Raw genomic sequence first — 22,015 nt, forward strand, 5'->3', positions numbered from 1 at the left:
CGCGACTTGACCCCCCCCCCCGCCAACTGATTACTGTTATTTGATCTACTGTTCCGCTGCCCTATGTAACCAACGTATTTAGAACAATGGGCGCATAGAAAGAAACACTACTTGGAAAGGGAATAAGTTTCATGTCTCTTTCTAAATCCACTGATCTGCATACATATAGATTTAGTAAGTAAGGTGCATTATCGAATCAACTTTAGTAATCCCTTACATCCATCAGTGGATGTTGAAGATTGAAGGCCGTTACCTCGTATTCCACATTCCTTGAGACATTATTGTTGTTTAGTTTGAACAGGACATTAGTATTATATCAAAACAAATCTCTGCGTTTTAAATATTTGGCGGGTAAATGTAAATCGGTTAAAATACTTCACTTGCAACATATTAAGTTTGAAGTCCCGCGGAAAACACTCGAATTGAATTAGGTATATAATGGAATTAATCCAATTATATATTCACCGAATTCTCGCTCTCAGCATGTTGCACTATTAAAGGTAGGATAAAGTATGAACATCGTCACGACATAACAGACAACATCTTTGCTAATGGTTGCACTTGGCACTCACAGAAACTATAATGAGATTTACAATTAGTGTAAAGAGCCGAATAATACTTTAATCCACTTAATAAAACAATTCGATTTTAAATCCTTTTTATTTGTTATCTTATCACGCGGGTTGCTGCTATTTTATTTGTAAGGAGTCTTCTTTCCAGAGTGAATGAATGAATTCTAGACTTGTAACATGTTTCATATTATTCATAATGTTAATTAGGGTCGGGTGTTGCAACCGTGAGATTTTTAAGCACGAGTCTCAAGTTTTTGTTTTTCAAATGCATTGTCATTAAAAAAAATTGACAACCCACATTATATACATTTTCCAATAGGTGATTTCACAGTCATTGTTATAAAAAAAACATTCGTTGCTTACCTCATTTTAATTAAGCGAAACTTTAGCAATATTGAATAATTAACGTCAGTAGTTTAAATTAGTCGTCTGGCGTCTGGTTATTTTCGTTACTATAGTAACATTTTGTTTTTTTACTTGTTAGTACAAACGAGTAGAAGCTATACCTATTCTATCAGTATGTATAGAAGTACAAACCATCCTATAACAAATGTACAGTGGTAATGGCATTTAAAGAGCCACAGTTGTCACGCATCGCACGTACGAATTTCTTGTAAACAAACAAGTAGTTTACACGCGCTGAACATGGTGCATGGAACCCACATCGAACACTACATAACCATACATACGACTATAGAAAGTCAATGTTCATTGGCGTGTGCGTGCACAATGATTTCACAGTAGTTTTCCACAACAATTTACTGGCAAAACAATGCGAAAAAATGTATTACCGATTCGTATATATTATATATTATTTTATTTTGAGTCTGAACATTATGATTAAAAAATACCAAACAGCAACAAAAAAACTTTACACCTGTTTTGTGGACCTTAGGAAGTCTGGAGAGATGGACTGTTATACAAACTACAGAAATACAACATATGTGAATTATTATATAATGTGATAAAAGAATAAAAGACATGTACAGAAACTTTTCATTTCAAGTTAAACTGGATGGGAGATTACACCTATTTTTGAAATAGAAAGTTGCGTAAAACAAGGTTACCCATTGAGCCCAACATTTTTCAATATTTTTATCAACAACATATTAACAGAACTTGAAGACTCAACTGACATCCCTGAACTCAACAGCCAGTCTATATCAAACCTATTATATGCAGATGACATAGCGCTCACATCCAAATCAGGACTACAAGTCAGTATTAATATTCTACAGCTGTAATACCCACAGAAGTGGGGACTAAGAGTGAACACAGAGAAAACCAAAGTTAAGATATTCACCAAAAATAGATTGAAGATACGCTACTTCCCTATGCTGTGAAAATATAACACTGAGCAAGAACAATCAATTCACATACCTAGGAATCGCATTTAATGTAACCGTGACATTTAAATAGAACCATGATAAAAACAATGTAATTTCTAACCGACAAAGCCAGAAAGAAGCATAGAAGACATAAACAACAGACAACACAACAATATAACACTGAAAACAACATTTTGTGAGTCATTATGAATCAGAGATTTGTAGTATAAATCCAAAACATGAAGAGTGAGACCGTATTTGTATTAAAATATCATCTAAAATTCTGTCGTGATTTACTGAATGTTAATAACAAATGCAGCAACATTGGTAGCAGAATGGAAACTGATAGATTACCGTTGTTATTAATTATTCACAATAGCTGGAATTCCATGACATATCAAGAGAACAATAAAAAAATAACTGGAATGAGACCAAAAATAAGGCAAACACTAAACTACGCACATACATACTTATAAATAATACTATTACACTTGTTCAACTTATTAAAAAATTATCAAGATATTAAAACATTAGCAAAACTAAATCTAAGCTGCATAGCCTGGAAATTGAGGTTGGGAGACGTACACGTCCCAGAACACCAGCTGATGAAAGAATTTGAAAAATATGTAAAACAGAAGACAAAATACATTTCATGATACACTGTCAAAAATATACAAATGAAAGGCAGGAACTTTATGAATAATTCAACATAATGTACAATATCCTCTCAACACAAAATTTTTAAGATTTTAAGCACGACAAAGCCATCTCTGCTTTGACATGTTGTCATACACATAAACAATGCTTTTACTAAAATACTGGCACTAACTTGTAGTAAAGTTACTGTTTATTTATACCATATCAACATGAAATAAATTCACACGTGTATGTAATCATATTCGGGGGAATGTCAGTAATACATTCGCTAAGCTGCGAAACGGATGCGAAATCACCCCGACTGGTTTATTTTGGAGGAAATTCATTGCTATTAAATATTCATGAATGCACATATTATAATGAGGTGGGCGCGTAAATACGTGCATAATGAGGTCAACACGGTAAAGGTCACACTGCAGACCGAAAATGGCGGCACGTTGAAATTCGAGTTTGTCGTAGTCGTCGTAAATAGACTTAGAATGTAGCATAGAAACTGTAAAACGTAGGTTTTAATGTAGTTTCAAGATGAAGTGACATTCATCACAATGTGTAAAAAAGTAACTCGTACTAGTCGTAGAATTGAAAAAAAATCTGCTGCTACAATCAGCCGACGTCTTCTCAGTCAGAGGTCAGTTGAAGAGACGTTGTGATTGGCTTAGATGATTGTCAATTAGAACACGCATTAACATAATTACCCGTTGAAAAGTCGACGGGTTCCTGCAGTGTCGATAGAGAGCCATTCAAAATAAACCAGTGATTTCGCAGTTACACCATATTTTTTTATTTTATTTAAACTACAAAAACAAATTAATCGCCCGAGTGCGCCAGTCTAGGATGCGAGTTGCCCAATGCTGACTGCAAACATGCAAATATATATGTTTACCTTTTGCAGTGAAATCGATTATCCAATTAATTGATATACAGCCTTGAAGTTTAGTAAATGCGTCATATATTGAAATATTAAGAATGACATATTGTGTCGTAGTATGACCGGGTATGTTTTATTGAACGTATACTTGTGTCCCTCAGTGTGGGAATAGTTATAATTGTGAGTTTCTATCAATCGTACACTTTGAGCCGGTTTAACAAAGATGTCATACATACATACATACCAATTTATATAGAAGAAAATATTTGGTTCAACATATAGTGATTACTTATTCATTATTCGACTTATAACTGAATGCAATGCGGTTTATTGCATTTTTTTCAGCAAACTATGACAGACAGATGAAATACTCTCCATGCACTCCGCCAACGTTCGCATATATATTTAAACACATTTTCGAACCATATAACACTGTATTTATTTATTTTAAATGCTACACCACATACATTTCCGTCACATTGTAAATGTGGGGAAACTGTTTGTTTTTTTTTCATTTTGCTAAGAGTTTTCAAATTAGTTATATTGGTGTGTTCATTTGCCTTAAAATTGTATTGCTAGCAATTGCAACCATTAGTACTAAAGGCATTCTATGTTATACATATTCAACGTATAAGTGTATTTATAAATAAAAGGCATAATTTTTTTATCATAAATCCGAAAGCTGTGCAAACAGGAACGTAGAAAATGTTGGAAGTAGTTATTTTACAACCATCATTTACGTCACTAATAAATCGAGAACTGTACAATTGTCGCAATTTTAAATTATAATATTTTCTCATTTTCATTTGTCATGTCATGTTTCATTTTCATTTAGACATACAATATAGTATATCATGATAGTATTATCAAAGTTAAGACTGGGAAACTGTATGGCGACTGTCACACGCAACGTAATATTACCGTAATTGGTATAGTACAGGTGTGATGGTTCAAATACCAAAATGGCAACAGTAACAAAAAGACTTCCCTGGCGGCGATGATAAAATACGAACACGGAGCCAACAGATGAGGTTCCAACTGGTACTGGTATTATTATACTCTGCAAACATCAAGTACAATAACGCGGTAAAACTCCACTACTCCAATAACTAGATACTTAAACTCCAATACAATTCAACGAGATCTCCGATCTGATCTCAGTGCTGAACAACTCCCCTATATATACCCACACTGTCTATAAATAGACCATTACATCAGCATACATAATGAGTCTGGAATTTACTACAAATTCTAGAATGTTCCATTACCTTCTATTGCCTTCTACAGTGTTCTATTACCTATTCAACCAGCTTCTAAAAATTCCACCCAGACACAGTACGGTTCTAGAACATTCTCAGTCACACGGAAGTGGTAAACAAGTCGTATGCGACAGCGACATATCTAATATAAATGCAATCTTGTCATCAGTCCGTATTCACTTTACATAACATATACTACTTTCCTAAAAATTATACTTAAGACAGCATACAAATATTAATTGATATTTTTACAGAGTTTGTACTAAGAGGCGTATCTCATTAATTTAATTTGTTGAAGTAAATTTTAAGCCCAAAATATATGTACATACATATATGTCTTATAACAAGTACCAGTCAGTATTACTGCAGGTTGGATGATGAAAGAAGCCATAAAAGAGTCTAGCATTTCCCATGAGTGAACAATTGAAATAGACGGAGATAACCTATATATTCAATATTCATTAAAGAATTCTCAGAATTTACAATACAAGCAAAGGTGTACCCAAGAGAAAAGACATTCGTGCATAACCTACAGTCAAACCTCCATCATATTTTCTTATTAACGTACTGTTGCATATAAAAGCATTTTATGTATATTCCAATAAAATAACATTACATATGCGATGTGGTAGTATCATATGTTCAATATTTGTTTTCTCAAATGTGATTTAAATTATGTATGCACTGCCAATGTCATAGCATGATACAGCGAGTAGAAAGATGGATTCGATTCGATGCACACTTGTTCTGTGATATCTCTAAGCAAAACACTAACGTGAATAAGGCATACCGTATACCTATTTTCATCGTTGCTATAAGCTACAGATAATGCAATGGCACACATAATCGAACAACTGAATAATTAAAAACGCGATATGAACATTGTTAATTGACGGTCAAGATCAGTACTTAAATAACATTCTGTTGAATACAGAATACTTTTATGGACATGTACATTGATGGAAAATTGTTCGTCAATCAAAATAGAATTTGTATTCAGCAATTTAACATCAACGTACAACAGGTAGGCTCAATCGATATGTGCTTATCCAATGACACCTTGATTAATTCAGAATCAAGCCAACGTTCCTAGTAACTGCGTGAATTATAAATAATGAAACATGTATATTAATAACGTGCTTGATCACAACTAATCACTGCATTATGAATTGTATATTTTTATTGTTCATTTTCAATGTAATCTTTGACAGATAATTGTTATAGATACATACGCAATAACTGTCATGATAAAGACAGGTGAGCATGACGTTAATCTGGTCCCTGCTACATTAAACCAATATATAAATTGGAATAAGTCCGTTCGTAAAACAGAAATACAAAAAAGATTAATCTCCGTATGTAGCAATTAAATTAAAAGCCCAGCAATCGAAAAATGTCAATTATCGAACGCGCATTGAAGACGTTTCAGACTAATCACTATAATTAATCTCGTACTGTGATACATACAGACTAGATAGTTATCAAAAGAAAAGTCGATTACTTGACCATACTGAGTGACTGAGTGTACGTGAACGAGAAAACATATACTTGAGTTTTAGCATTACGTGTTAGGTGAGAAACTCGACTATTAACACAGGAGAGTCGGGGGATGTTAATATATTTTCCTAATAGGTTTCAATTTGTGTATTTTGCCAAAATGTATAACAATTACTCCTTGTCATTGCATTTTTCATTCTCATTCGACTAGAATAAGTATAACATATTGTGACATTTATTATCGTGATAATAGTGTCAACGGAAATATACAGAAAGCTACAGGCGATAAAAGGTTGAAATATTGTGATATTCATACGTCAATACCACTAGTACTAAATTAATGTGAATATCAGTTACAAATTAACGGAGCCATATATGGCTCTTCAAATCGTTTATTAAATGTGACATGCATATTTCGAATAAACATATACCCTATATTAGTGACGAAAGCATGAATTCATACCCCTATCACAACACATTGTTTAATGTCAAAGTATTAGTGGAGGTGATATTTTCTCTGTGGCAGTTATTCGTCGTTGTATCTTCACGCCATCTCAAAAGGTTGTTTTTCGTGTTCGTTTTTCATGACGTCAAGGCAAAAAAAAGACACGACATCAATTCGATATAATGGAAATCGAAGCCGCAGTGGAAGACAGGCGTTTTGATGCAATTATTTAAATCAAGTGATATTTACCAGTTATATGTCGTGTTTATTTTATATGCCTCATATTAATGTTTTGTTCTTTCACTATCAAATTTGAACTTTCAACCTAATATCTACATGAATAATAAACTCTTTAAGTTGTTTTTTGAATAACATATGTAAAAATTCCGCTAATGTTGGTATATGTTAATAGATTAACCACAATGTTGTCTAAACTATAATTTCTATGTATTTCTGTTAATTTGTTGTTGTAAAAAAGAGGATTTTTGGTATAATTATTATTTTAAATCTACTTTTCTGTTTTCCAGCGTATTTAATACATGTGTATAATTATCTGTTATTAGGAAATGAAGAATAATTGTGATGTATAAATTAATTACCCGTCATGCAACATGAACGCAATGTTCTTGTATATGAGATGACGTGGGTTATATGCCACATCGAACGGAACATTAGTAAATCTGCCAGATGATAAGGTCAAATGAGATTTCAATGTAACCGTTTGATATTATCCAAGTATGTCAATCAGTCAGTAACTCATTTTCAGTTTTGAGAAACATGTGATTTCATATTTACTGATATTTTGACAGCCGATCATCATCCATTCGTTCGTACATTTCGATATATCTGAATTAATAAATAGTGTTATAATAATATACAATGTCACATTCAGATTTTGACACATTTTAGTGTTGGTAATAAAGGATATGGAATAATGACGAATAAAGTAATGCGTTGATAGTAATTGCTCTGGGCACAAAAAGAAAACGGAAATAGAAAATCTATTTGAGGCTGTTTTATGTTAATTTATTGTTGGTATAGTTTTATATTTGCAGCACTGAGATAGAAAATTACAACTGTACATATTATTTCGTTATTATTTATCACAGACTATTTCCCCAGATATACAAGTATGCAAATTATTTAATAGAAACTTGAGAATATAGATCTGTCCGGTATTCTCTGATACGCGTCAATCATGGATGTGCGTTAATAGCTACGATGGAATTAAGTTACTATTATTTGATATCGCTATTCATTATTTTCGCTATAATGAAAATATTGTTTCAGCGAAACTTGTCATTCTTACGGGGTTCAAAAAGGTTAGTGAGAGGTTTGTGGGATGCTATATACTTGCTTTTATCCTTCAGCTTATGAAGCAGGATTGAAGATTGAAGACCAGAGTTCGTCACTGTGTAGGGTACTTTCCATTTACTCATGTGCTAGTACACGACGTGTTGACGCTTGGATGTGACATAAAAATCACTTGTTATTCACTTAGCATTCAGTTGTACATGATTATGCTGATAAATATCGTTGCTTTTGGTTGAAGATTTTTAAAGAAATTCGCACGGCTGACACTGTCTGTCATGTTCTTACTTCATATATTACTGAGGGAGAGTGGAAATTACTTGCGATGATTGGGAAAAAGGTCTTAATCCCTTGTGACACATTGGTTGCCCTTTATTTGCAGATACCCGAGGCATTGGCAGTTTGAGCCGGGGCTATGTCCGCTTCTGCAAGCAGCAAAGACTTGGATTACGACAAATCTAACTACAACCATGTTAACGTTTGTAACAAAACAAGGAGTGTTAACAATTTTCGAGCACATGAGGGGGGCTAAAATAACATACCTTATCATGGATCAACAATCAAAAGTCGCAAATTCATATTACAAGTACATGAGCATGGTACAATTACATAGATAATGTATATACAATGATAAATAGAATCAAGGGCAAGCAACCAAGAGTCAATGTCACATCACATCATGTTACCTTATTTAGATAGAAGCTTATTATACCTTTAGAGAAAAAACTTTGTATGTTAACTAAAGGCTAGTCGTACTCAAAAAATCCTAACCTAGTGAATGAAGTAGGGAATGCATACCCCGTATCTAAAAGAAAGTAAAATATTACTGTAAAGGTGTGGAAAGTTGATTTAAAGTGAAATTAATTTAGTTATACAGTCTGCTATGCTCTTAATTAAAAGTCAAGGGCACAGATCTAAGTATGAAATAGGAGAAGGAGCAGATTATGTAGTCTTGAAACAAATACAAACTAGTTTTTTTTTTATTTTGATTATGCTGGAGAGGCTTGTTCCTTTTTTATTAGTCAATAGGGGAAAACTTGTACAGAAAAGCGTTTTGTCAAAAGTACTTTTATAATAAACATTGATTGAAAAATGTATCAAATCCCAGCTCGTAAATTAATATAAAAATCAATATTACTTTTATTTATGACTTTCAGACATTTTTTTTAATTTACCAGGAATTATAATCCTCGACATTATATATAGTTTTAACAATCCCGAATATAAATGACTTGTAGTGTTTTTGTCTACTATCATCTACAGCATTGTAAATTCATATTATTTATTATGATGTTAAAAAGTGTCGTACACTACATATATTTCAAATTGAAACAAATGTGTAATAATACACTTTATGGATTTTCAATAACAATTTTTTTAGCTAATCTATAAATATGATATGTTTACACAGTTAGTTGGTTTTTCGAATTGACTTGCATTGAACAACTCTGAAAATATTGTATTTTTCGTCAAACTTCGAATTTAAACAGGAAATTATTAATTCTGAAGCCATTTGGAAGTAAAATTGAATGAGGGTTGTGGTTATCTACACATTCGTATAACTAATATGATTTGCATTTAGACTAGCAAATATCAGAGGTGGCTAATCCAAAGCTGAACATCTAAAACAAATTATTCTATCTGTACCTGTGATGCCTTTAACTAATTCAATGTATAACTGTTACGACATTATAACAATAACACTTGTACATAGAGCCAAAATGTTTGACCGTTTTCTGTTTAAGGTAGCGAGACTATTATTTGTGTTTAAAATTACGATTTTCATATTTATTTATTAATTGATGAAATGCACTATAAACTTTCACCTGATAAAGTCAACGTAACCTAGAATGTCATTGTAAGTTGGTTACAATGTAGATTTTTTGAAGGGAAGCAAGGCAGCTTCAGTAGTGTTTTGTAAAATCAACAACACAGGTTTAATTTGTGTGCCTATAAGTTTCAAAGATTAACTCAAGACAAAGCAATGTTAGGATGTGTTATCAGTAGCTATCTGACACACGATGAGGGTTTCCAAACATTTGAGTGGTTTGTCTCCGCCCCTGTTTATTTCACAGATTAGACATTTGCATATGAATGTGTCAGACACAAGGTCACACAGCCACTGAAAAAAATCATTGATTTTGGTGTTTTCATCTGTCGATTTTATCGAACTATAGCTATCCCATTCCTTGTATTTTTTGGTTTCCAATAGCCTTACACATTTGGATGCCCCTACACATGTTAAAACAGACTTTGATGGGAAAACAAATCGCTTGTGCAGATAAACAAGCTTGAAAATCTTTGCTGTGACTTCATCAACGTTTTCTAGAAGTTTATGTTTTTCAAAATACAAGGTCTTTAACAAAAAATAACGTATACTAATTGTCGTCGGATTAACACCAAATTTTCACAGCTTTAAGGTGACAATGAGAGGAACTTGAATGTGTCCAGACAAACTATTTCATGGATTATTTACCAATGTGTTGTTGTTTGAGTTGGGGGCAATGCGACTAAAACAGAAATTAAAATTCAGGACACTACTTTTCAAAACGCGTTGCTTGAATAAAACTAACCAGACACATTCAATGTACCAGGCTATTGAACAACTAGGAAAAGTGAAAAAAAAACTTCTTATCACCAGCATAAATGCGTAATTATTTCTTTTACAAAAAAAAGTAATTTTTCACTTTTGATTAAGTAACGCACCGTAGAATGCAGATATGGGCATGGCGAACACACCTTTGAAAAGCTTGAAGTCTGGCGATTCGAAAAATATATACTTTCCCGGGTCTATTTGTAGTCATTTGGTCACAATTAGAAGATGAAAACAAGTATGCAAATAATAGTCCCGCTACCTTAACTGGCAATACACTGGGTTCATCTCTGATGTCAGTTCTCAGTGTTAATACATATGCCACAATGCCTCCTTCTCGAATAAATTCAAGCATAATATTAAATTACGTCAACGAATTTCAACTTTCCATCAACATGGAAAAAGGTTTTCAGATGTGCAACATGTTTTATTACTTACTAAAAGTAATACTATGTCCCATTCATACAATTTAGAATATGTGCGTGTCGTTTATAGATATATTGTATAAAGAGTATCTGGGAATTGTGGTCACAAATCAGTGCTGCAAGTAGCAATGGCTAAACGTTAATAAAAAACGGATATATTTAGCACACGAACTCGTTTGATAGCTTTTCGTGCAACATTATACTACATCCTTATAAACACTATGTACACAGGCAGTAAATAGATTCTAGACATAAATAATAAATGTGATTATTGTGTGAGATTAAGGAAACTCAATCTTAACAAGGAAGTGGTGTTTCAGTCCAAGTATGCAAATAATGCAAACAGGATTAATTTCCGCCAAATACGGGAAGAAATGCTGAGATGCGTGGACTATTTATTATTACAAATTATTTTATTGACATGCTCCCTACAACTGACAATGTGAAGTTTTAATTCACTTTGTTTTGCAGATCGGATTAAGAACGTTCAAGTGACAGACATACTCCAATAATCCCTGCTGTGCGGTCACTCTTTATGATGTACCCCTGTCGCCCAATGTGTAGCTGACATTTTGTGCATATTTAAACTTAGTTCGAATACAGGCAAAATAATCATGCCATCGCAGTACTGCAGCTAATGATGCCTTGTTAACAACCCCCTGGTGACTCTGATTTTGGAAAATATTTGTACGCTGACGTTAGAGTGTGATAACTTGTAAAATAGACTCGATCAAGCAAAGTTTTCAGTATGTACAACAATCTGGGTTTTTATTATATTTCATAACGATTTTTCAAAACTAACACATAAAAATCACGTACCATTTTACGCTAAAGTAATGATTATTTGGTTAGTTGGTGTTTGGCCGTCGAATATTATGAGTAATGTTCACGTACAAGAAGTCTGGTAGCGGTGTGTCCGAAAAGGGAATGCGCTGTGCCATATCCCGTCTATTTGATTGTACTTTTGCGGAATTTCTCTTTTATAGCGGAACACGGACGCGCACGCAATCGGTAGCGGCGCTGTTAAATATTGATAACTTACGCCTTTATCTATTTATCCCATACGTGCCAAATCGACAAAGAAATTAAATACAGATAAAATGGCGCAGCATTCAGTTTGTGTGTGTATACTTATTACGTATATTATGTTTAATTATTATTTTACAAATATCTAGTTACCCATGGAACCAAGGGCGTTACATTTACATTATTCCACAAATCTTTGAAAACAGAATGTATCACTGAAGTAACACTTTTGCATAACGGCCCTAGTTAGACTAGCATATATTAGAGATCGCTAATCCAAAGTTGAACATGTAAAATTAATTCATGTACGTGATGCCTTCATTGTTTGAATGCATAACTTGCCTTGATTGCCATAAACTTATAATATTGACACTTGCACATAGAGCCAAGGTGTTTGTCAGTCAAATCATTGTCATTGTCAAGTTCAATAATGTTAGATATTTAAATGACCAAACACCGAGTCAATATCGCAAACCTTCACAACTCACCACAGAGCATAAACTCCGAGTACTATATAGCATACACACTTACCAGGTCCCCCTTTGTAGCTGCAGTATTACATGAGAACCTTGCCAATGAATGGTTTAAACAGAACTCTGATATATATCCCCTATTGTCATTCTACGTGATAATTGACCTACGCCTTCTTATCGAATAAAAAGTAGTTGCAGCGAATCTGTAACATCCCAACTACAAACGACTATTATGACTATTTGTTGAAGTTAGTGACTATACACACGGGCATGTATTAAAAGTTCAACCCAAAAGGACCCCATGGAAAACTATTATTAGGCTTAGGCTCTACCATCTGAGACCAACTATTATACTTTTGCTAATTAAAAATTAAAACGTAATTGATCATTATACAAGAATTCCTATGATACATATCCAAAAATGTCTTTTTTTCCACCTCCAATGAAAGTGAGGTTCGAATCCACGAATCAGTCGTGAGAGGTAGAACGTCAAAGCACATAATTATTCCACCTATGAACACTGCAAATAAACATATACGCAATAAACAATAAATCCTACCTGTGTGACGATCCGCCAACGAAATGAGGGATTCGTTGCTCATGGAGTCACTCTCCGTAAAGATATCGTTCGTATTCGTGATAACAATTCGTGTGTGTAATTCTGACTTCAGAAATCGATTGACGACCAAGATAATGTTATCACTTTTCCGTCAATTATTTGCTATATCGAACGTCATACAAAACAGAGATAGGTAATATGTGAATGATCCATGGTGTGTTATGAACTGATCTAGCTATGCATTGCAATTGTCGTTCACCCACAGAACTAAATAATTCAAGTCCTTCCAATATTGAATGCATACGATGTCCGAATATAAAGATAGAAAATGTTTGCATTTACACTTTTGTTAGACATAGTTACGAAAGCCAGGGGGAAGTATAAGACCATTGAGCCACACAGCCAAGAAATGGTATCAATGATTTGTCCGAGCTAATATTATTACCATATATTTGTACGATATGATAACACATTTAAATTTATATGAAGGTCGATCTATCGAAAATACGAGCAATATGTAAAACAATGACGCTTTCAAAACTCAGCTCAAAAGAGTTCAGCTTTACACTATCTTTACATCAACGTATAAAATGATCATAAATAAAATGTTTCAGAGGAGCAAAATGTCTTTTTACTTGTCAATGTACTTAAAAGGTATTATTATACATCTGTCACCGTAAACATACCGTAAAGTTACAGCGTGCGTAGTTTTGCGGTATTTTACGGGGTATTTTTATTCTACCATATAAGGAAATGCAAATTCCAAATATGGAATGAACACGCGCGTAAGAGTCCTCTAATAATAAAAACAAACATGGCTGCAACTAGGGTTTGACCGGACTCCACACAAGAAGTTTGCTGATTCTGTGCTAAACTTTTTGCATTTTTGGCATTTCCATGGTGTATCCTTGGAAGGAAAAGATGTATAATAATAAGGTTATTACAAGGATAACTCAAAGTATGCACTCAGACAGTACGCCGCGCATCGGTCGATACTCTCGCTGTACTGTCTTCGTGCATACTTTGAAGTATCCTCGTAATAACCTAATATTATTGGTAAAATTGTGCACATACATTAGACCACGTTTTCCCGACAGTGGTTTACGATCTAATTTCGAGTTAATTCACACCATTCTGTAGACATATGTGCGTCACCAGGGACAATAGTGAAACTGAATCGTTTAACCAATCAAGTCGCGATTTACGGGATGATTAGTATAGTGTGATTCCATCAAATCATATTTGTCGTTGTTGCCTTTACTCTGTATGGTATGTCTATTTCACTTATATTTCAAGAACCAAACATAACATTATCTGACCTACATGATATTTGCCATTTTTCATAATGCTTTCATATTAACTAGTTTGCATAAATTACGCAACATTCAGCTATTTCACGCATGTCTAATAAAACATCAGAGTTCAACGAAACTTTGTACTTAGGTGCTCCTGGAGTAGTATTTAAATTGTATTTAAAGTTAAAATCAGTGCATATTAATAACAAATTTCCAATTTATCAGATTTAAATTTACCTTTGTGCATATGTACTCTGTGATAAGTGCCAAACTGTGAACTACGGATGTACAATCACATTTAATCCTGCTATAGACGAAAAATAACTTATATATCGCATTTCAGTTGTCCGATTAATGATGCGCGTGGAATACATTGCGAGGAATAATGAGATATATGATTCGACGTTCAAGCGATTAGTACCATAACGAGTAATATGAGTATTATTGCCGCCTGCCCTCTGTGCTAAATATACCGCATATGTATGCGCAATCATTTAGGGGATATTACATTACGTGGGATTTTCTTTCAGAGTATCGTGTGACACAGTTTATACGGCAAAGCTACGGGAATATCAGTTGGGATACTAATATATAGCTTTGATCGGCGATGCTATGAGCATGGTTAGTGCGCGGTGGATATAAAGTATACCGTGGAAAGAAGCAGGGAGAATGTAACTAGAGGGTTAACATTCCAGCGAAATATGATCGGATATAGCATGGTAGATCTCGTAGCTTTATTTGTAACCGTTTTTGGTCGCGTTTATCATGGCGCGGTGAGCTGTGTGTTTGCTTACAATGGCGAGGCGCTCTGCCGTGACGTGGTTGTGGGATCAAATCTCGTGTTTAGTGAGTTTACATGTTCGTAATACCCATGTAATCATAGTGCATTCCTAATGTTAGGCAAACGAGCAGTCGGTGGATAATTAGTAAGCAAGACATGCATTTTTGAAGATTCCGGTCTGCCAGGCAGAACAAACACATTAGATCCAGTCGGCATTGGGTGTTCTATTAAGCGTGTTTCTCTAGTACACCTAGCTAGTGATCTAGAAAATGGGTCAATTATTTGGACCACTGCCCTGTAAACATTGACCTTTGTTTGACCTACTGATGCACATGAAAGCTTGTATAATGTAAACGTATTTATGTACCCCTTTGGTAATGGCGTATATATATATATATATATAGAACACGTCCCTATTAAGGCAGTCGTGTGCCATTAACACAGATGATCAGATTTCCTTGACTTTTACAATGTTTTTTTTTATGAAACACGCGGATATAAAAATTATTTTTGTTTTGCATTATCTACAAAAATATTTTTAGTGTTTAAACAAAAACAACTACAAGGCTTTAAGGTTTAATTCCCAGGTATATTTAAATGATATATGCTAGTTATTTATAGCCTTAGTTACAATTTATCCATGTAATCTTTATAAAAAGCAGCTGAGGGAACACGTGTTGAAATTGTTTTATATACAAATGCCGTCTGTATGTATATACATATGAAGTGTAAAAGTATCCTTCGGCCCAAAATGCCTGTTCACTCAGACAATAAATGTATGTATTAATCCGTAACATGCAAATTTTCAATAAAACTGTGTAAAGAATTATTCATTCTCGTGCACGCTGAATGATATCACTCTCATTAATTAATTGTTTGGTAGACACGTATACGTGACCTCAGGGAATTACGTTTGCGCACCAACCATTTCTAAAAGACAAAGCACCTGTCGATCGCTATCTCCAATATATTGTGTGTATTTATAGTTTTCAATTAATTTGTAAAACCTGCCGTTTTGAACCAGTGGTCCTGAGCGGAAAAAAAAAACTCTCATTTAATTTCCCTATATTGATCCGATGAACTACTATTAATTAATTTTCATTCACCGGAAAGTACATACTGAAATATATTTACATACATGTATGTGAATTATCCGAACTCTTTCAAAGGTTTTTCGATCATTTCCGAAATCCTCTCGATTTGAAAAAATAGAACATTGCGAAATCATGATACTAATACGTGGGACATGAAGATGGTGTTACAGGTGCAAACAGAGCGACAAATCCGCATATTGTCGATTTCGCTTGTGGATTACATAAGTGGCATGACTCGAAGTTTGCTCCTTACCGGTACTAAACTGACACGAGAGCATGTACGATAAATCATACTTTGGCGAAAGGTTGAGTGTTTTATCAGTACTTTCATATCATGGTAGCGTCATTATTAATTCATTTTCTGTTGTATGTTAAGAAGGGCTTTTAAAAACAAACTCGACTCGTTATGAATAATGTATAGACTGCAGTGCAGGCTGATTACAGTGAAAACCATCCGACACGTAGATATGTGGCTCCAGTGGGAATTGTGAATCACGTGACTGCCTCGTCCCCGGCATTGATAATTTATATATTTTAATTGAATGCGCGGTCCTTAGTTGCATATATATAAAGACACGCGTGTGTATTATGTGTGACACAGCTGTGCTAAGCCTTGTAAGCCGATTGAAATAGGGCCATGACTTGATGAATACACTAAATCGCGCCCTCAAGCAGCGAAGCGCTCCTGGACGTAAATGGGTGAAAGTGCGACTTATAAGACAGGTGTATTGTAGATACTAAATTGTTTTAAGATTATTTCAAGTAATTGAAGTCATTTCATTGACGTTCCCAGCAACTGGGGAAGTGTTAACGGGCATAAAAAAACAGCTAGCCGTTTGTAATATTGTGTCACTTTAGGAATGGGATTCATTTATGATAACTATAGTCTTTCTGAATGTCAAGTGCGAGATGTCCCTTTAATGTCGGAATGACATTGGTCGACTATTTAAACTATGATACCAGAATTAAAACTAACTAGATTCGAAAGTGGCGGTGTAACTTATCTACTTTTGCAGTCTCACCACTACTATGTACATGTATTTGGCTGACCTGGTGTCATTGTTTTTAAGCATTTGACTACTGTGATGATATTAAAGCGGGAGGGTCGTCATGTGCGCACGCGCGGGAATGGATAGACGCTTGTTTGTAAACAATGACACGCTATGGCCACCTGACGCATGCGTAGGTGACGACTCCCCCGCTTTAATATTAGAGGTTTTGTGTGACAAAACGAAAATATTGCGCTTTAATACGAGTGAAGTTCGATTTGTTTTCACGAATATACGCAACACCGCAGTAAAACCCCGGGTTATTTGTGACACTTTATGTTTACCACAAGAAAGCCGCCGTAGTATTCAGTAGTTTGCCACGGCAAATGCACCAATCAGAGCGCCTCCCTTTCATTCCGGGGCAACAACACAATCTACTTTTTCGTGGTATTCACTAAAAATATTGAAATCCTAGTTTTTTTGTTTTGTCAGTATGTTATGAGTGTAGCGGAAACAAATACTATTGAGGGCGAGAATTTTTCGCAGGAGATGGGTGAAAACATCGAATGGGACTGATATGTTAAACATATAAATGTAATTGACTCGAGAATTGGGCCGCTCACTTGTTTTGTTTGTCAGAAAATCAAATCAATACCATTACCTATCCATCTTCCAATACTGGTGTAGCCTAATGTACTGTTTTTGTGACATTTTGTTTGGGAAATAATGGCTGCAGCGACGATTGTTTTTTCCCCTCTGCATGGAAATGAACTACTAACAGCACTCGAGGTGTGAGGAACAGTTTTTTTGTTTTTTTTTATTTTAAAATGAAATCAAAAATATCTAGTTGACATGCACGTTCAAGCATCAAAAATCGTTGCTTTAGTGTACGCCATAAGATATCAAATGAATACATAACCAACTTACAAATATATTAGTTGAATAAAACTAGTCACATGACTCCATATCAATGCGATCGATATTCCTCAGTCTCGAATTTAACAGCAACAGAAGTTCTCACTTATTTAAAGGCACTTGATTAATGACGTGTTAAATTATTTATTTCCATATAACTGAATGTGTGACCTTTAATGCCGTTCGTGGGTATTTCGATCTATTTTGTTGGGAGACAATGTCATCAAAATATTTTTTTTACAAGCGTGAAGCTAAATTATTGATTTCGATATATGCTATATATTTTTTAACATACAAACAATACAATGAAATGACAGAAAAGAAATTTCCAAGAAATTTAATAATCCAACAAAAGGCATTATTTCATAGAAAATAAATAATATTTCCCAGAATTACCTAATAATTTATTACAATCAGCATTACCTATCATATAATAAAAACGATACTATTTCTTTACTGTATGTCATCCGCCGATGTTTTCAGATAATATGAGATCTTTTCTTGCAACGAATGTTAAACATCGCTGTTTTCATAGTTTTTTGACCATTATTTTGTCAGTTAACATAAAATAAAGCCATTGTGTGGAAGTCATGGAAATCTGAATACCCGTTTTAATAGTCATAAACGACCTTAAATACGGCCATGTGAGATTAATTAATAACACGACTTGGTGGTTAATGATGTGTAGTCGGCGTCGACGGAATCGGTAAACCTCAAAGTTTGCGCACAAGATATTTAAAGATATGTCGATGTGTCGGACCACCTGCTTAAATTATTGATATGCCTATCCACGTCGATATTCTGAAACATATAAGTGATATGAAGTGTGTTCCAATAAACTAAGTCACACGTGACAGGCTATGAAACGTACCAGTGGTTTATTGCCGAGTGGGTATTTCGATGTTTTGCCGGAAAGCTGGTCACGTGATTAGAGATAGTATATTAGACTCGTTTAGTTTTAACTGCATGGCATTGCATAAATAGTTAATACATACATATACACACATGAATAATTAATATCAGATGTGTGATTGATACAGCTTATTATACTAGCCCAGTCGTGGTCATTTTATAAAAGAGTTTGTAGAATCTTTCATCGGACAAAGATTTTAAACTAGCAGCTTATTTTCTCATATGGATATATTAGTTGTTAAAATGTTGTTCGTTGTTTTCGTATTAAAATACACATTGGGATGTAATCGTTGTTTTGGTTTCACGCATAATAGTTTTATGGTCACGCGCCGTGAATTTCTAGTACGTATAATTATTTCAAAGCGCATGCTCAGTAACGTTGTTTCGTTATTACATTACTATTTAAACAACGTACGCATTGTTTGATATTGATCAACGTTATTGATACTCGGAGTTCGAAATCGTATTTTGATCAATATGTAGCAATTATCACAAACGTGTGCATTACAACATTATTATCTATAATGGTCGTGCCCTGTAGCGACAAATTAAATATGTCACTTCGAAATGGCGTAGAAAGTATGAAAAATGTTACCCAAAGCGGTTTGTCTGTGTAGTTATCCATCATTTAGATCCCGCTGAACTTGTTTTATTGACGGACGACACAGATCTTGATTATCATATAGCGATGATTTGAACATACGTCACGAAAGCTATCATCGATAGGGGGCATCATTGCCGGGTTGAACCATGCGATGCGTTCATGAAAGAAATCAGGATATAGTTTTAGGACGGATATAGTTATAGACTGGACGTATAGTAGATTAATCCCCCAAATCATCAAAATAACAAAACAAAAACATCATGTAATAAGATATAGGTCGTAGCTAGGTGTATGAGGCACCGCCTTGATGTATTCTGCGTCGGTATGAAATGAAACTCGTTGCGAAGCACGTGTACTGGTAGCGTGTCGACCGTAATGAACACTGCCAAATAGCAATCTATATTTAAATACATTTATAGACCGGGTTATAAAATATAGCTGGTAGGGCAAGATATATGATATCTGCGTGTCTGTAAAATCGTCACAATTTCATTTGTAAGTATGTTTTGTACATCCAACATTTACAGGCTGTTATATGCAATCAGGTGACGCAGCGGGAGTTAATTTGAAATGTCACAACCTAGAACGCGGTCGTACATTTTAACAGCCGATGTAAAACATGCACCCAGACATATCTCTGTGAAATGACTGTTGAATGTTTCTCCGGGGAACGGTATGATACGAGCGCAGTAAGACCGCCCAGTTTGGTTGTATCTTCCCGGCCAGCATTCTATGATGTGACGTGAGCGAAGCAAGACCGCCCTGTTTGAGTGATATCTTCTAACAGCCTGCGATGTGCTAGGCAGATTGACAGAGAGTCTGTGTGCATGAAGGGTAGACCAGTGCATGCCTCGGGTTTTCAATGTCATGACAATTCTATAAATATACACATTTTATCATCAAGATATTGGTTACGCCAATCGTTCATCAATAGCTCTTGTGAAATTGTGTGTCAAATTAAATTTAAAATTAATTTTAAAAGAATAATACATTCTAGAGAAGATTGACACATATTTCCCAGGCACATGCATACAATTTGACAAGTAATCCCGGCAACGCATTTTGCCATGGTATTGTGGTGTGAATTATGATACGTTAAACCATCAGCAAGCATTAAACAATAGATGCCGCTACTGATTAAATATGTTTTTCACTCAACGTCATCAGTTGCTCTGTCTCCAGGAACCTCCTTTGTAATTCTGATCTAGGTGAAACCCTTTAAGAAAACTACTTTATTTGCAAGAAATGATATTTCTAAACTATGGCGCATACACGCCGCGTAGGCGAGAGAAACACCCACACATGAAAGTAGTCATGCTCAATAGATCTGTATGGTCATATATAGTCACTAGAACTCAGTTTTAAATTTACATTCCTGTTGCAAGAACAGTAAGATTGACTATTCAAACCACCAACACAAGGTAAAAGAGAGAGTATATTAATAACAATTCATGGGTGCTCGTCAATTTGAAAAAAAAGACGAGAGATCTCTTCATCGGCGTGCTTATTCGGTGTTATTGGTGACGTGCAAACTACGATCGTGACGAGGAAGGAACACGAACGTTGTTTCATGTATTGTACTCTAAACCGAAAATACAATACATTAAAAACGTTAAACAAATAGGTCACGTTTATTTTTCGAAGTAGGGGGCTCAGAATTGCAGGTACCTCCATTTCTCTGTTATTTACACCAAGACGGATGACGTCACTACCACCATCGACAATTAAATAAATAAATACATCTTTACCCATCTACTTATTCTGCCAATCCCTATTTTAGGTATAACACAGTCGTTATCAGTAGCTAATAAGGTATCAAACTAGAGAACTTATAAGGTATAGAGTTACATTGAACATTTTTCAATGAAATTGGTTTCAATGTGCAGTGGTGTGCGGTTTACAAATCGACTGTATACCTTCAGGTTCGAAGCATAGACGATTAGAACACGTGCCAGATGGTATGATCGCATTCACTATCCGTGTGTACAGTGTACACTTGTGAAAATGGGTCATATGACAAGAATCATGTAAATTGCACTTATAGACTACGTTATTTATATTGAAGCATTCTTGAATCGTAGCATCATTGCAGGGCAAGAATGTTATGCAGTTAGAAACCATGTGGCGGAATAGTAATGAGGCCATCGAAGGTTGAAAACGTAAACCAAACTCAGGAATATTGTGATAAACATTGACGCTGTGCTCGCCTGGGTTACAATAATACGAACGTCTTTTATCATAATATTTTGCGCTTTGTTACACTAACAGAAGTCATACTCACGTAGAATGTCCACTGCTCCACTCATGTGGACATCTTTTTGTTCTCCTATTGTAGCCCCACTCTAAGATTCCAACGGAAATTAAAACGTGGTTCGGGCACAACGATGCAACGCATGTTATGAATCTGGATTA

The 22,015-nt window shown here is 34.7% G+C and overlaps 1 protein-coding gene across 2 annotated transcripts in view; it reads right to left on the bottom strand.

Annotated features, from left to right (window-relative positions):
• The window catches only part of LOC102809299 (uncharacterized), a 49,587-nt gene extending 27,572 nt beyond the window's left edge, over positions 1 to 22,015 (bottom strand). Inside the window, exon 1 of one of the 2 annotated variants that reach the window (XM_085493621.1) lies at positions 21,885 to 22,015. The gene's annotated coding sequence lies outside the window, so the exon portion shown is untranslated. Of the gene's footprint in view, positions 1 to 13,013; positions 13,047 to 21,884 lie in introns of those variants that run through there. The other variant, XM_085493622.1, reaches the window with a different exon arrangement.

The sequence above is a fragment of the Saccoglossus kowalevskii genome, chromosome 19 (genome assembly GCF_978046115.1).
Source record: "Saccoglossus kowalevskii chromosome 19, keSacKowa6.1, whole genome shotgun sequence".
Lineage (NCBI taxonomy): Eukaryota > Metazoa > Hemichordata > Enteropneusta > Harrimaniidae > Saccoglossus > Saccoglossus kowalevskii.